The sequence below is a fragment of the Salvelinus sp. IW2-2015 genome, linkage group LG23 (assembly GCF_002910315.2).
Source record: "Salvelinus sp. IW2-2015 linkage group LG23, ASM291031v2, whole genome shotgun sequence".
NCBI classification, from domain to species: domain Eukaryota; kingdom Metazoa; phylum Chordata; class Actinopteri; order Salmoniformes; family Salmonidae; genus Salvelinus; species Salvelinus sp. IW2-2015.
In genome coordinates, this window is record NC_036863.1 from 6,112,215 (window position 1) to 6,127,422 (window position 15,208).

The 15,208-nt window shown below is 44.2% G+C and overlaps 1 protein-coding gene across 5 annotated transcripts in view; it reads left to right on the top strand.

Moving 5' to 3' along the window:
* Positions 1–15,208, top strand: part of LOC111950342 (long-chain-fatty-acid--CoA ligase 6) — a 116,394-nt gene that overhangs the window by 58,293 nt on the left and 42,893 nt on the right. Inside the window, exons 1-2 of one of the 5 annotated variants that reach the window (XM_023967845.2) lie at positions 5,867–6,265; positions 7,152–7,211. The exons of 3 other annotated variants lie outside the window; for them this stretch is intronic. The gene's annotated coding sequence lies outside the window, so the exon portion shown is untranslated. Of the gene's footprint in view, positions 1–5,866; positions 6,266–7,151; positions 7,212–15,208 lie in introns of those variants that run through there. One more of the 5 variants, XM_023967843.2, reaches the window with a different exon arrangement.

Sequence of the window (15,208 nt, forward strand, 5' to 3'; positions counted from 1 at the left end):
CTCTTTTCGGATGACAAGTCGCCTGGTACAGATAATCTTGACGCCAAGTTGCTTAGAGTTACAGCTAACCAAATATGTACCCCAATCTCTCATATTTTTAATAAGTGCTTGATGTATGGGGTGTGCCCAGAAGTCTGGAAAGAGTCAAAGGTTATTCCACTACCTAAGGATAAAAATTCTGCATTCACTGGTCCTAATAGTCGCCCTATAAGCTTGCTGCCTATGTTAAGTAGATTATTGGATTTTTTTTTATCTGTACATGTACAAATCAAGGATTATTTCTCATGTCATGGTCTGATAATGGGTTTCCAGCATGCATACAAAGAAGGGCATTCTACTAGTACGGCCTTAGCACAAATGACAGAAGGTTGGTTAAAGAGTATGGATGACAGGAAGTTAGTTGGTGTTGTGTTGCTAGATTTCAGTGCTGCTTTTGATGTAATTGATCATGAACTGTTACTAGGTAAACTCAAAAGTTATGGTTTTAAGTCTGGAGCTCTATCCTGGATGGAAAGCTATCTATCCAGGAGAAGGAAAAAAGTGTTCTTTAATGGTAGCTTTTAAAACAGTAAAGATATACTCTGTGGTGTTCCTCAAGGAAGTTCCGTAGGCCCACTTCTCTACTCTGTCTTTACTAATGATTTACCTTCAGTAATGAACAAAGCAAGAGTGGTCATGTATGCTGATGACTCTACAATGTATAGCGCAGCATTAGAATGTAATGAGCTAATAGGTGTACTGAGCAGTGAACTAAAAATGGTGTCTGAGTGGGTTGATATGAACAAATTGGTGTTGAACATTTCTAAAACAATATGTCTTGTATTTGGTTCAAGATTAATGCTTGCTGATGATTTCTAATTGAATTTGTCGATGAATAGAACGCATGTAGAGCAAGTGAAAAAAACGAAACTACTAGGTGTCATGTTGGACACAGCTTTATCATGGTCAGAACACATAGAAAATATTGTTATTAAGATGGTTAAGGGAATTGCCGTCACAAGAATATGTTCAGAGTATGTAACATCTAGCACACTGAATCAGGTGATTCAATCCCTGGTCCTATCACACTTAGAGTACTTCCCAGTTATATGGTCATCTGCAGCAAAGAAAGATGTAATAAAGCTCCAAATGGCTCAAAATATGGCTGGCAGATTATGTCATCATTGCTCTAACCGTATGAATATTATCCAAACTCATCAGAATCTCTCATGGCTTCACGTTAAAAACCAATTACTATCTAGTCTTCTGATTTTCTTGAGGAMTGTTATATTTTTCAAAAAACCACAGTATTTTTCAGTCCAGTTAGCACATACTAGCAACACGCATAATCACCAAACCAAACAGGCAAATTCAGGGCAGCTAATACAACCCAAGCCTGTCAAGACTTCCRCCGAAGTCAGCTCCTCTCCTTGTTCGTTCGGCGATCGACGTCACCGGCTTTCTAGCCATCGCCGCTCCATTTTTCATAYATCCATTTGTCTTGTCTTGTTTTCATACACACCTGGTTTTCATTTCCCCAATCAATCTAATTGTATTTAACCCTCTGTTTCCCATGTTTTGTGTGTAATTGTTTTCATGTCAAGCGATGTTCTTTAGCGCTTTACTTTATTGTTCCGTTTTTTTGAGCGCRTTTGTTTTGTTGTGCTCCCGGTTTGGAACTATAATAAAGTGCGCTTTATTTATCATACTCTGCTCTCCTGCACCTGACTTCGCCTTCATACACACCTTGACAAAGCCAAGGACAAATCGCCTTAAATCTACAGTTTTATATAGAGCCATAGCTGAATGGAACTCTTTACCAATTCATATTTCTCAGGCAAAAAGTAAATCCACCTTCAAGAAAAAAATAAAAGAACATCTGTTGTGATAGACCATGTGACTGGACAGCAAATAGAAAGCATCAACTGAATGTTAAATKTGTTTCCTGTCAGGTATTTTAATTATCTGTRTTGTCTACTTGTTGAATGTTTGAAGTCTTGATTGTGGTTGTCTGTAATGTCTTGTTAATTGGTGTTTGACCCCAGGAAGATTAGCTAGCGTTAAAAATTACAAAATTACTCCAAGGCTCGTTTGAATGGGAGGGTTTTGGACCTCATTTGAACCACTGTTGACATAGTGCTTTATTTATCCATATGTTGTCATGGCATCCGTTTACAGTATCTATAGCCTAATGAAATGCCTTAGAGACGAAGTTTGCTTCTAAGTACTAGTCTGTTTACAAAGAGGAAGTCCCACAAATGGGCATCTAAAGCTCCTCTGACTGAAGTAATACTACTAGAGTGCATAAAGTGCCCCTGTCTGTCTGCTTGCCTGTCTGCCTGCCTGCCTGTCTACCTGTCGGTCTGGCTGCCATCAGCGAAGAAGAGGAGCTTGGGGCTTTGGATGAAGCGGCTTGTACTACACAATCTCCCCTCACCCATCTGCTTTGACAGCTCTGTGACATTGGATCAAGTCAAAGCCAAAAATAACTTTCTAGTGCTGGATTTGAACATGCAACTTTGGAATCAGAGGCAGATGCTTAYGCCCATTTGCCATCCCAGTCCACAACACCCTAGCAAAACTGAAATCTACTTAAGGGGTAACAGTGCTCACTGTTGCCCCTAGTGGCTGGTTCCCAAACTGACTTGTATTACATGTGACCTGGCTGGTTAAAAGGGGTGGCCCGCCACCATTATGGAGCAGCTTATCCCAAACCTTAACCCTCACCTTAATCATTCWGAGTTAATGCYACCTGCCGTTAATGGGTCTGCCCCATTAACGGCAGGTGGCCTAGTGGTTAGACCGTTGGGCAAGTAACCGAAAGGTTGCTAGATTGAATTACCGAGCTGACAAGGTAAAAATCTGTCATTCTGCCCCTGAACAAGGCAGTTAACCCACTGTTCCTAGGCCGTCATTGTAAATAAGAATTTGTTCTTAACTGGCTTGCCTAGTTAAATAAAGGTTAAATAAAAAAATGCCTAACCTTAAAAATTCGGAGTTAATGCCTAATCTTAACTTTAAACACTTTGAAATTTGACGTTTGGAACAACCTCGAAATTTGAAGTSTGAGAAACATGGATGAATGTCTTATTCTGACGTGAGACTGAGAGCTTGTAGCTTTTAACAGCTGCTCTGCAACAGTTCTCCATCTCTTCCACCTCTGTTTCCGTCTACCCCTCCCCCTCCACCATGCCCCCCCCCCCAATGGACAATGATCAGTGAGATAAGAGGGCCTCAAGATGATATAGATAACCTGACATTCTTTATGGCACGGAAGATGGGGGAGGAGGAGGGGTTAGTGTGTGGGAGGATGTTTATATGTGGAACTTTGAAAATCCCATGGGACAGAACAAGCAGCTGGGGGAAAAGAGGCATGTTGTTCCTGTGCAGTACAAGTGTCACTCTGTTTACACGTATCTCCATGTGTGTGTGTTGTGTCCTCAAACTTCTCTTTCTGCATCTAGGGACATTGCAATCATGCAATGAAATCCCTCTTGTCTGTCAGGTAACTGCTCTGTAAGCAACTCTTGCATGGCCTTCATTGATTCCCCCCTCAGGTAGTGTGTGTATCCCAAATTCCTTATATAATGCACTACTTTCTACCAGAGCCCTATGAACATTTGATCAAAAGTAGTGCACTACTTTCTACCAGAGCCCTATGGACATTTGATCAAAAGTAGTGCACTATAAAGGAAATCGGGTACCATTTGAGATGCAAACAGTATCCATTCACCTGTGTGTTCTGGTTGCCTGCCTTTGTTTAACATGTTTAAAGTGGCCATGTTTGTCTTTTCCGTGGAGGGAGGAGAAGAAGCGTGTGGCTGGTGGCATGACAGAACATGACAGATGGGAGGTCCTGACCATGACCCACTTGATACCACAATAGGGCAATTACGCCTCCCTTCCTTTCTCCCTCCCCGGCTCCCTTAGGAGGCTTCCTCCAAGATGTTTCTTAGGTTGCTCAAAATGTGTCCTCTCAACATACAATTGGTACAATGAATTAATGAAATGTTATTTTCGTATTTTCGTGTTTTCATTACAATAATTCCCTATGGTAATTAMATTTTATAATTATTCTTCCAGTGTTTTCTGCATTGCGCATCACATAAAGAGTGAAAAAATATATTGAATTATTATTTTTAAATACAAAAATACATAATAGCATATAAGGTTATCCAAACAATAATTACATCCCTAGAGCATGTGTAGGCCAGGCCTATGCAAAATGGTGTCGAAATTAACCAGTTGTATAAAATAGGCTACAGTGCCTTAAAATGTATGGTGTGATATAGTCTATGTATGACAAGCCAAGATGTAGAAATGTATCTCTGTGTGCGGTCCTTTCACATTTGACATTGCAGCAGCCGTAATCTCGTTCCCAGACACTTCAATCCAAATGCACGAAGAGTGTCGGACCAACGCATCAAATTTGGCTTTCGTTAGCAGAGAGCCGGGAGAAACTCCAGGTGCGGCATTGGTTTAATCGATTTAATCTGCCAAACAATCATCTCCCACAAACTCTTCCCCCTAACCCTTCTCCATGCACTAATGACGCATTCATGTGCAAGTCGAAACTAGGAAACTCTGAAATGTCAGACTTGCCGCGTTCAACCAGTTAGCAGATCGGAAATGAAGGAGTTACTTAGTTCCGACTAGGACGTGAACGCGCTAGCACACAACAAGCACAGAGCCACACCTCACAGTTGTGTGATTCGCAAAAATTAAATGATGATGAATACTTGACTCAGTAGGTCACTCCTACAGAATTATATGGTCACTCCCACTAAAGAAATATTTGAATGGTAGATATCCCAGGTTGACATGCCTGTGCGGAGGACCGGCTTTAGCCTTTTGGTGGCCCTAAACAAGATTTTGTTGCCCCCCACCTTTCGTGCAAAACATTTTAGTGGCCCACCTCTTGATGGTGGAGAGAAAAAAAAATTACGTTCATTTATTTCAAATTCTACACATGTTGCCTTGGGGCATAGACTAAATGTTGCAAGTTATCTGCAATTCTACACATTTTGCTATGGGTCAGAAAGAAAATGTTCAAATTGTATAACTCATCTCATGCCATGACTCTCGTTTTGCCATGGGGCAGAGAGAAAAAATTGCAGTTTGACCGACATAGCAAGAGGAAAACTGCTGATGCACAACCAAATGTATAACTTGCACCTTGTGTATTCTACTATTCTAACGCCTAACAGTAAATTGAGACCCGACTGAGTTAGGGGTCGGGCCCCCTAGCGGCCGCGGGCCCAAGCCGACCGCCTATGTCGCTTATGCCCAGGGCAGGCCATGGCTGTGACAGTAGCCTATGGATGAGGTTACAGCAGCAGAAGGGATGGGCACTTCCCTTGCTGTGTAGGGTGAATTTTCAAGGTGATGTTCATTTAGGGATAGTGTCATGTCACGTGACAAGTGTATCTCCAACCCATCTCACTCTTGGGGAATTGTGAATTAGCAGGACCCAAACATATTCCCCAAGCAAATGTACTGAAATGTACCTAGTAAACCCAACTCTAGAATCCGCTATAACTTGCATAGCCTACTGTAGCCTAGGCGATATAGCTCCCGATAATAAAATGCCGATATGTAGGCTACAGCTATTACGGGACAGAGACTACACAGAACTATTATCAGACATCATCATGAACATGATCTAAATCTAATAGCCTCATCATGTACAAAAATCAAACATCAATTTGGTCTGTTAACGCATTTATACACAGCACCCATGCTGCCTTGCATGTTGGTAATATAAATGTATTCGTGTCGAGAATAAAAAAGAAAATAAATAGAGCCGCTATAACAGCCTACCGCTATAGTGCACGTCACCTTCACAATTATCTCTGCATAACCTTGCTACTCGCGCATCTCCCCTCTGACGCAGGCTAAACCCTTTCATTTCAGTGGGTAGGCCGTTGCGAAGGGCAGCCTATAGACTACCTAGAGGTTAAATACAATATATAGTCCAGGAGTAATTGTACTCGTTCATATTTGAGGAGGCATTTTTCTTATCTTCTCGTGTGCACCTATACTTATTTCTGCTGTCCAAGGCAAATAGCCTACTGTAACCGGTTGGACGTTGCAAGCTGTATTGACTGGCTCGCAGTAGCCTATTATTACTCGTTGGTTCTCATAATCTACCAGATTGCCGGCTAGTACTGCAGTCGATGCTGCAGTTGTAGGCTCTTGCACCGGGCTGTGTGCTGCGACAGCAGACTCAATGAGAAAGGAATGCTTGCCTTCGTTCTGATCTCTGGGTCTATTTGGATTATATTAGGTGAGTTTCATATATTTTCATTCATTATGTTCACCATAGAATAGCAGGTACCATGTATTGCATGGRCGCAGCCTCTCTGAAATTGTGAGACAGGTTATTGATTTACAATTCATATAGGATAAATTATTTTTACGGGTGCAGTTTCCATATTTCGAATAGCCTATAGAGTGGCCTGGATGATATGAATACATTTTCTGGATACAGTTATTCGCATCCGGCCTACAAGGAATGCCTCTTGGAAAGGTTAGCTTTATGTGCATACCTGCCGGTCTGACAGTGCACCATTATAACGTAACCTATTTGATTAACTACTCTTAATAATAGGCTACACCAGTTTTTGGGACATCTTCACAGAACAACTATTTTGTTCTAAACCGACCTTGCAATTACAGGCAAATGGCATGACATGGGCAAGATCATAGCATACCATAACGCCAAAAATCTACGCATACGACAAATGGGTCGGTACATTTTTTTTCTTCACTTAGGCCTAGATATTATTTTGTGTTTTAATGAATTATACATATTTACGGTAGCCTATTCTGCATACGAAGTTATTCCACATGACATGCTTCAAAATGAAAAAGTATTGTCGGCAGGCTAAGGTCATGTGCAATAGCCTACTATAGGGTACGCTATCTCTGCGTAATGAAAACGCTCATCTCTCAACCACTTAGCAACTGCATGTTGCCTATCAGTGACTCAATGACTGATGCTAGCATGCATCGTCGTAAATGTTAAGCAATAATCAGTCAGACAGATATACATAGAACAAAAAAATATTGTATATTTTGCAAGCCATAATTGAATGTAGGATATGTCTTTATTGCTACGTGGCACAGTGGTTGCGGATGAATGTTTGCTTCTAAATCTACCCCTGACATAGTGTGACGTGCACCTTCACGCGCTGAAGCGGGCTTGTCTGATTGGAAGGAGCTGTTCAATGGTGAGGGTCCTGAAACACTGAAACACAGTCCGAGCATATTTAGCACTCTCTGGAGTAACGGTCTGTAAAACAGTTTTATTCCGCCAGTCAGGGGCATGGGGTAAAATGTGACCATTTTAAAATACATTTGGGCATATACTCAACATATCAGTATGTTTGATCTATAGTAACCTCGTGCCCAAAATATAAAGTAGACTAGCCTAAGGCCAGTACCTCTGTTGCGTTCTCAACGTTTACTTTACAGCCATTGTACGCTGTCAAATGCTACTCCTCGTCATGCATAATGCATTGTTTTAACATCTGAGGTACCACACAGGTAAACCTATTCTTTTTCCCCTCTCAATAATTTACAGGATAAGACACGTGCTCCACTCATCACAGACTGAGAAAGCATATGTGCTTCTCAGTTGAAACCTTTTGCCAAAATTCTGTATTTTCTGAACATTTCATTGCATTTCTCAATCAGCTTACCTTTTAAGTCATCATGGAACCTTTCTAGGCTGTATGAAGTAATATTACAGGCCTACCAGTGGTAGTTTAAGTGTTGTCKCTGTAATTTAGGAACATTACATTCGAAGAGTGTACATAATATCAAGCTCTGTACAGTAGGCTATGCTACTACTATATACATGAGGTGTTCATTTACATTATAAACTGGGTGGTTCGAGCTCTGAATGCTGATTGGCTGACAGCCATGTTATGTCAGACATATAATACGGGTATGACCAAACATTTATTYTTACTGTTCTAATTACATTGGTAAACAGTTTATAATAGCAATAAGGCACCTCAGGGGTTTATGGTATATTGTCAATATACCACGTCTAAGGGCTGTTTCTAGGCATTCTGCATTGCATTGTGCCTAAGAACAGCCTTTAGCTGTGGTATATACTACTCCCCTCCGGGCCTTATTGCTTAATTAACAGGTTCATATTTATGTAACCTCATTCCATTTTTAAAGAGGGGAAATTATATGCCTACTTCTCATATAATCCATCACATATATATTGGACTGCATTGACCAAACAGAAAGTACTGAACAAGGGTTACGTCCTCTCCTGATTCATCACATACTTTACCGGGTTTCATTAGATCACTCTTAAAAAGCATTGCCTGACATCCCCATCCTGTTTGTTTGTATGTGGGTGCGTTTGTCTGTAGATGTGTGCATGTACTCAGTACTGTAGTATACAGTCTGTAAAACGACATGTGTGATTTTCTGTAGGAAGGGAGGCACTCTGGGTTTAGGGAGGGGGAGAGAGCGAGAGTAGCTGCAGCGTCTGCTGAGGGTGGTGTGATACGGTGGCCAACCAGGCACAAACTAGGCCAAACGCGTTTCTCCTTTACACTCAGCGTGGACAGTGAGGGGGTAATCTTCCAGCAGTGTGTGTGTGTGCGTGTGTGTGTGTGTGGGGGGGGGGGGGTAAATCACAGGTTTGCAGAAGGCAATGTGAAATCTGATACAGACTGATGGGTTTCAGCGCTCCTTTAAGTGTTCACCACGAGAAGCTAGTGTGCCCTGTTCCTTATTAGTGCTGCTGCTTTTCCTCCTCGTGTGGCATGGAAGGTGTGGATGTGCGCAGCATGCATACAATAGGCTTAAAGTGGTTGTGAATCTGCAGAGGTGACACTGTTGGTAGGGAGGAAGGGAGAGAGAGAGAGAGAGATAGGGGAGGAAGGGAGGGAGGGAGAGGGAGAGCTAACAGGCCTTAATCTCATGGCAGCAGAGGCTTATTGCTGGGTACTCTCTGCAGATGGGGAGAGGGGGCGGGACTCAGGCCAAGTGTGCATGGTGTGTTCCTCCCCCTTGATTTAAGCCTCTGAGGTCAGCCCTACACCTTCCATTCACAACCCCTGAGCTACCGGTAGGGTACATGAACAGTAACCAAGGATACAGTGGGCCTAGCTACATGTCTTTTGTTTATTTAGTGAGTAAATATTTTTCTTAAAACTACATTGTTGGTTAACGGCATGTAAGTAAGCATTTCACAGTAAGGTCTACACCTGTTGTATTCGGTGCATGTGACAAATAAAAATTGATTTCAAAAGGAAAGAAACAGTACATGTATGGAAATTAACTAAATGGACTCTACACTGTAAAACCGGATAAGTTCTGGCTACTCAAAGTTTTGAGGAAACCAATTACCTAAAACAAATGTGTTGTTAAACTTAAATAGCTGAATTGAGTAGTACTAATTTGATATGAGTAATACTAATTAAAAAAATTGTTTGTAAGATATTGGAGCCAGGCCTCCAATAATTTCCCAGTATCCCTTTCGATTGAATTGTAGAGTTACCACCCAAGAGTGTATTTTTTTGTGACAGAGACATGGTTGTTAAATTCATTGAATTTCAGTTATGTGGCCTTCACCAAGTGAGCTCCTAGGCAAATGTTATCGATATAAATGAAGCATTACATATATCATACGGCCTTATACAGTCGACTGAAACTCATAGTTTACAGCCCACATCAGGCCTAGTAGGGTTCAACATTCCACCAACTTTTCCAAAAACATTTCCAGTAATTTTCCAACCAGGATTTCTGAAAAACCTGGAAAATCTACCAGAATTTTGCACCCCTAACTGTAAATCCCATTATGCTGGCTTGCAAAGTGATGTGTAATTCCTATTGGACTTGTTAGGCTATCCAATAGTTTAAATTTGTATTCACCCACAACCTGCATTGATGACTGCCAGGGTTAAGAAGAGTGGGAGGAAACTAACTAAACCATTTAAACTGGAACAACCATTTCAGTAACGGGTGCAAAAATTCAATGATTGGATTAGTTTAGAAAAAATATATTTATCTTTGTTTAGCATAACATTTATTCAATCAATCACTCCATGTACATGCAGAAACACAGATATCAAAAAAAAATTTTTTTTTTAAATCTACCTGCAGTAGAGCATGCTTGGAAAAAAGTTCATTTGTTATCATACCTTTAAAAAAAARATGTTGGTGTGACTTCTCATTTAGYTGAGTCAGTACCACCTACACATTTTAAGTAAAAATGACTTTTAATTGAGTACAACTTACTATAAGTATTTGAATTAAAAATGCCTTGGGGTTTACAGTGTATCTGCTGCATTAAGGTGGGAATTAAATAAAGGAAACTAATATAAATCTCGCTGTCTGTGTACCCCTCCAGCCACAGAGATCTTAAGCTCACTGTGTCCCTAATGACACAAATAAGGCTGGGTAAGGCGACTTCTGTGATTGGTCCATCTGATCAAGGTCGTTATTGTTGAGGATGATGCTGAGCAGCTCTTCAGCTGCCCTGTGCCCAGTACAGTAGTACTCTTCCTGGCCTAAATATATCTGGCTTTGACCTGTGAGTGATCCTCCAGTAGCTTAGTGTAAGGCTGGGTTACTATAGGACAAAGTGCAGAGAACAGACATTCCCTATTGGATGAGAGGATAGGCTAACCGTCTAACCCTGATACAGATACACTCTGGCGATAGGCTAATGACTATGATGGGCTGCCATCATTAAGGGGAAGGGTCTACAACTGTTAGCTTGGATGTAAACAAGGGGGCTTTCTTACTCTCCAACTGGGGGACTTGACTTCCTCAAAGGTTGATTGGGTATTTTACTTTTGTATCCTACCTGGACAACGTTTAGCCTGGCCTAGTCTCAGGTTGATATGGCTCCTCAGATAGCCTCTACCGGTCACAATGGCACAGGTATCGTAGCCTCACACAGGTTATGTTGTGTTGTGTTACCGCTTAGTGCTCAGAAGGCATCCATCAACTCTGGGGTGGAGCAGACTGGGACACATCACATTATGCTACCCTGTTTCAGTGGAAAGGTTCAGTCAACAGTTAGATGAAAATCTTTCTCTAATATACTATTAGGCCTATAAAGTCTCTCCCAAGATTTTGTGAATGTTTTCCATTGCATACGCATTGTTACAGGGATGCTACAATGTGATGACTAATGTGGTGACTTTTCATGACATTGTAACAAGGACGTAAGTAGACATGTAGTTACATCATCAATCCATATCCGTGTGATTAATTCTGGCCTAGCCTGTTTGTCTGTGGTGTTTCATGTTCAGTATGTTAGTGAACTCAATGGCGATTGTAACAACTGTTTAACAAGCACTTTGAACAGCAGGTTGACTGGTGTTTGTGTTGAGGTGGGTAGACTTCCCCAGACCAGAGCTTTTAATGGCTCTACCTTGAAATCAATAGCCTCAATAGTGTCAGCTAGTTTGGTGCCATTAGAATGAATAATACATTGACACACAGACAATGAAGCACAATGTGATCCCCTGAGATGGACCAGGATGCCCGTGTTGTTCAATCATGTACACATTCTTCAGGCTAGCATGTTCGATTCAACTAGCCTAGGACTAGCCTATATCTACATGTACCTTTGTAGTAGAGTTTGACATTTCCCTCTGCTCTATTGTTACCACAGATGCTAAGCTATGTACTGTAAGCTTTGCAGAGCAACAGGAAGGGAGCGTATGGCATGTGTGACCTACTGTGTATTCCCTTTATGCTTCCCGTGTTCTTCCCCCTCTGCCATGTTACTCACGCCTCACATCCTGCCAGCCACCACATAGCCTGTAGTCCTGCTGCCACATGTAGCCTACAGCTACCATGCACACAAGCATGCACATGCTGACTTTCATTCATATCCCCCAGGCTACTACAGAGCATCTCCTCCGCCACACACGTTTACAGTAACACACACAATCTCATGCATTCACATGCACAACATGCAGTCATGTGCACAGTCTCTCTCTCTTTCTCGCTCGCTCGCATGGTTCGCTCGCTCTCCCTCGCTCACTCGCTCGTTCACTCRCTCGCTCGCTCACTCTCTCGCTYGCTCTCCCTCGGCGACGGTGTGGCCAGGCAGGCTCAWCGGTGTAACGGAATTCCTCCTCCTCTTCATCCGAAGAGGAGGAGCAGGGATTCGACCAAAACGCAGCGTTGTAACTTGACATGATATTTATTAAACAAAACCGAAAACACGAAGAACACTTGAAATAGAGACAAAAACAACAAACGACGTAGACTGACCTGAACGTAAGAACTTACATGTAACGAAGAACGCACAAACAGGAAAAACAGACTACACAAAAACCGAACGAACAAAACAAACCGAAACAGTCCCGTGTGGCGCAACATACACAGACACAGGAGACAACCACCCACAACCAACAATGTGAAAACACCTACCTTAATATGATTCTCAATCAGAGGAGATGAAAACCACCTGCCTCTAATTGAGAACCATATCAGGTACCCATAAACCAACATAGAAACACAAAACATAGACTGCCCACCCAAACTCACGTCCTGACCAACTAACACATACAAAAACTAACAGAAAACAGGTCAGGAACGTGACAATCGGGGACTGTTGTAACCCAGAAATCACACCACCATGTATGAACTCAGAGTGTGTTCCAAATGGCAACCTATTCCCTATATAGTTCACTACTTTTGAACAGAGCCCTGTAGGCCCTGGTCAAAAGTGGTGGGAAATGAAAGGGAATATGATGCCATTTGGGACCAGGAGGAGTCTCCCTGCCAGGGTCTGTATAGCCGTGTCACTGGGTTATGTAGCAAAGGAGCAATATATACAGTGCATTCGGAAAGTATTCAGACGCCTCCACATTTTGTTACGTTATAGCCTTATTCTAAAATTGATTAAAGAGTTTTTCCCCCTCATCAATCTACACACAATACCCCATAATGAGAAGAAAAAAAAAATATATCTTTTTTTGCAAATGTGTTAAAAATAAAAAACTGATATCACATTAACATAAGTATTCAGACCCTTTACTCAGTACTTTGTTGAAGCACCTTTGGTAGCGATTACAGCCTCGAGTCTTCTTGGGTATGACGCTACAAGCTTGGGACACCTGTATTTGGGGAGTTTCTCCCATTCTTCTCTGYAAATCCTCTCAAGGTTGGATGGGGAGCRTCACTGCACAGCTATTTTCAGGTCTCTTCAGAGATGTTCGATCGGGTTCAAGTCTGTGCTCTGGTTGGCCACTCAAGGACATTCAGAGACTTGTCCTGAGCTCTCTGGAGAAGGTTTTCATCAATGATCTCTCTGTACTTTGCTCCGTTTATCTTTCCCTCGATCCTGACTTGTCACGTTCCTGACCTGTTTTCCTTTGTCATGTATTTGTTTTAGTTGGTCAGGGCGTGAGTTGGGTGGGTTGGTCTAGGTTTGATTTTCTATGTTGGGATTTTGTGTTCGGCCTGGTATGATTCTCAATCAGAGACAGCTGTCAATCGTTGTCCCTGATTGAGAATCATACTAAGGCAGCCTGGGTTTCACTTGTGTTTGGTGGGTGTTTGTTCCTGTGTCAGTGTTTGGGCCACACAGGACTGTTTCAGGTTAGTCACGTTTGTTGGTTGTTGGTTGTTGTATTTTGTAGTGTTTGTTGTTTTCCCATTAAAATATGAATACTTACCAATCCGCATCTTGGTCCGATCCATGCTCCTCCTCGTCTGAGGAGGAAAACGACTACGACAGCTKTTACAGAAACACCCACCAAAACAAGACCAAGCGGAGTGGAGAAGGACGGCAAGAACAACAGCAATGGGGAAAAGAGGAATGGACTTGGGAGGAAATCCTAGACKGGAAAGGACCCTGGGCAGAGCCAGAGGAGTGTCGCCGCCCCAAAGCGGAGCTGGAGGCAGCGAAAGCGGAGAGGAGGTTTTATGAGGCGAAAGCAAGGCAGAGCGGCTGGAAGCCCGAGAGGCTCACCCAAAAAWTTCTTGGGGGGGGCTAAAGGGGAGTGTGGCGAAGCCGGGTTGGATACCCGAGCCAACTCCCCGGGCTTACCGTGGAGTGAGAGGGCGTCGTACTGGTCAGACACCGTGTTATGCGGTGGAGCGCACGGTGTCCCCAGTACGCGTGCTTAGCCCAGTGCGGGCTATTCCACCTTGCCGCACTGGGAGGGCTAGGTTGGGCATCGAGCCGGGTGCCATGAAGCCGGCCCAACATATCTGGCCTCCAGTACGTCTCCTCGGGCCGGCGTACATGGCACCAGCCTTACAGGTGGTGTCCCCGGTTCGCCTGCATATCCCAGTGCGGGATATTCCACCTCGCTGCACTGGCAGGGCTACGGGGACCATTCAACCTGGAAAGGTTGGGGAGGCTCGGTGCTCAAGAGCGCGTGCCCTCCTTCACGGTCCGGTATATCCGGCGCCACCTTCCCACCCCAGCCCAGTACCATCAGTGCCGACACCACGCACCAGGCTTCCAGTGCGTTTCCAGAGCCCTGTTCCTCCTCCACGCACTCTCCCTGTGGTGCGTGGTCTCCAGCCCAGTGCTCCAGTTCCGGCACCACGCACCAGGCCTACTGTGCGCCTCAGCAAGTCAGAGTCGGCCGTCTGCCAACGCCCCTGCGCTGCTTGCCTGCTCAGCACAGCCTGAGTCTGAACTGCCTGCCTTCCCAGCGCTGTCTGAACTGTCTGCCTTCCCAGCGCTGTCTAAACTGCCGGCCTTCCCAGCGTGGTCTGAACTGTCTGCCTGCCCAGCGCTGCCCGTCTGTCCCGAGCCTTCAGAGCCGTCCAGCCAGGACTGCAGAGCCGTCCAGCCAGGACTGCCAGAGCCGTCCAGCCAGGACCATCCCAGAGCCGTCCAGCAGGACCAGCCAGAGCCGTCCAGCAGGACCAGCCAGAGCCGTCCAGCCAGGACCAGCCAGACGTCCAGCCAGGACCGCCAGAGCGTCCAGCCAGGACCAGCCAGAGCCGTCCAGCCAGGACCAGCCAGAGCCGTCCAGCCAGGACCAGCCAGAGCCTTCGCCAGCCAGGACCAGCCAGAGCCTTCCGCCAGCTCAGGATCCGCCAGAGCCTTCCGCCAGCCAGGACCGCCAGAGCCTTCCGCAGCCAGGATCCGCCAGAGCCTTCCGCCAGCCAGGATCCGCCAGAGCCTTCGCCAGCCAGAATCCGCCAGAGCCTTCCGCCAGCCAGGATCCCGCCAGAGCCTTCCGCCAGCCAGGATCCGCGAGAGCCTTCCGCC